The sequence below is a fragment of the Mastigoproctus giganteus genome, chromosome 3 (genome assembly GCF_048544385.1).
Source record: "Mastigoproctus giganteus isolate SK-2022 chromosome 3, ASM4854438v1, whole genome shotgun sequence".
In the NCBI taxonomy this organism is placed as follows: domain Eukaryota; kingdom Metazoa; phylum Arthropoda; class Arachnida; order Uropygi; family Thelyphonidae; genus Mastigoproctus; species Mastigoproctus giganteus.
This window is the reverse complement of record NC_143577.1, coordinates 167,897,201-167,899,517: the sequence shown is the minus strand read 5'-3', so window position 1 is coordinate 167,899,517 and position 2,317 is coordinate 167,897,201. Positions and strand designations below refer to the sequence as shown.

At 36.4% G+C, this 2,317-nt stretch overlaps 1 non-coding gene across 1 annotated transcript; it reads right to left on the bottom strand.

The window, feature by feature from the left end:
* Positions 1–1,602: 1,602 nt before the first annotated feature.
* LOC150088398 (U6 spliceosomal RNA) lies at positions 1,603–1,705 on the bottom strand. Its single transcript, XR_016546821.1, has one exon. It is a non-coding gene; the product is annotated as a U6 spliceosomal RNA (small nuclear RNA).
* Positions 1,706–2,317: the final 612 nt, after the last annotated feature.

Genomic DNA, 2,317 nt, shown 5'->3' with positions numbered 1-2,317 from the left:
TCATTTATCCCGTGTACTGTACTTCCATTTTCTAGTTTTCTACCTGTTTTCTCGGTTTTTTTTTTTTTTTTTTTTAATTCAGTGTTCTGGTTTTCTTTTTGCCATGTTTGCTTACTGAGTATAATTGGAAATAAAAGAATTTAATAGTAATAATTTGTACAGTAGTTCTCCATGTGAAAGAGTATCAAAAGCTTTCCTGAAATCCAAGTAGATGATACCAAAATCAACTTACATATATGAATGAATGAATCTTGTTTATTGTTCAAATTATATCTTTAACATACAGAAGGTAAACGTAATTACATTCACTATGCACACCATAACAGGCCAGTCCCGTGACAGCATGACCAAGGGGCAATAAGCGGCAATAGCTAACAAAAAAATTAATAATAAATAAATAAAATAAAATAAAATTGAGTGCGACGCATAGCGGAAGTTAAGTGAAACTTCTTTAGACTCTTTTGAAACGTTTATTATTTTAATGCTACAGTGGTTTATTATTTTATAATTGTTTTACAAGTTAATTACAAAGTTTTTACAGATCTCTCCTTTGTACTCAAGTGAGGTGGTTTCGGTGGTCGCATTGCACGTATATGTGCTCTATACGCCTTACAATGCTCATTATTAGTCTTCGACATTTGGAATTATAAATTTTTTTCGTCGAAATATTTTATGAAATACGATAGAGAATGACGAAAGAAACATTTTAGTTTTTGAATTTTTAAAATCGACTACTATAAGCTGAGATATAGCGATTTAAAACGTACACGCGACTAGCGTGCGAGTTAACACCGTGGCCGTGCTGTATGGGGTAATGGTTGCGTCATGCATCGCTGCTACCTATGGCGCGGCGTCGCTCGTGCCTGGTACGGAGTGGTATAATGATGGCGGACGTGAATCATTTCGTGTTGCATTTTCGTTGCGATTTTTGTCAATCCACGGACGCAAGTTATTCCCATATGAAAACTGCCTGGGGCGCATCCAAAGAAGTTTCACTTCAAAATAACACTAATATGCCAGACATAGACATAATCAATGAACTAACAAACTAATATACTGATTAACATCAAACGGGTACTACAGTAACTAAAATCATTAACATAAAGGTCATCAATTAAACTAAAGTAAACTTACACAAAACAGGCTGAACGCTAAAAGTAGGTTACAGGAATTGATATAATGCTAATTGAATATCATAACCATTGCACATAGTCAAAATTAATGGATTTAGAAGACCAGACCCATCAGATAACACTAATATTTATTCCAACAGAATTTTGATATACAACTGTTTGTTAAGGTTTTAATTTAATATCATAAAGCCTAAAAGAGTAATTTAAAAAAAAATATATATATATAAATTGAATATATTAAAATGATATATAAACCATTGTTCTTGTTTAAACTCCTGGACGACAACCATCTTAAAGGAGTTTGCAATATGTATTGAATACAATCGTTAATCGTATTTAACAGTCTCGTGCTTGAACCGTTCCCACCGTGTTCTTACAGCGGCAACGCTTGAACCACGGTCCACTCAAAGAGCGTGCTTGTGCTACTGCGCGCACGCCCTCTCATGACCACTCGGCATGTCAAGCCTTTAGGCCTCTGAAACACTTCACGATTTTGCGTGTCATCTTTGCCCAGGGGCAATGAAATCAACTCTGCATCCTTCCAATTTTAGTATATAAACGCTACAGAAAATGAAAAATCATTTTCTGCAGGGAGCTCTCATCAGGACATTTAATCACCTTTGCTCATCTTTGCTCAGGGGCAATGAAATCAACTCTGCATCGTTCCAATTTTAGTATATAAAAGCTACAGAAAATGAAAAATCATTTTCTGCAGGGAGCTCTCATCAGGACATTTAATCACAACGGCCCACCGAAAATTAAACCACCACGCTATGCATTTTCCAGTAAACCAACCATAAACTCGCAAGAATGACGCGACAGGTATGAAACTGAGCCATCACAGAATATCCATGCCCTGTCAGTTATGCAGGATGATCATCTCTCAGTCTGATCTTCAGTAAAATGTCAGTAAAATTCCTACAATAGTCACGACACGACATATGATACATCCCAAGCCATGCCTTTTAGAAGACCTACCAGGGTACACATAAAACCAGCAGCCACGAGGAAGATATACGATCAAAATGTTAGAAGTATTCGGAACAAGTTAGACACTTTAGAACAAATACTCTTGTCATGTTGTGCAGATATTGTCTGTCTCACAGAGACCTGGCTACAGCCACATCAAGAGTCTCTACTTGCTGTGGACACTGCTGGATACAAGGCCTACTTCAAATAGAGAA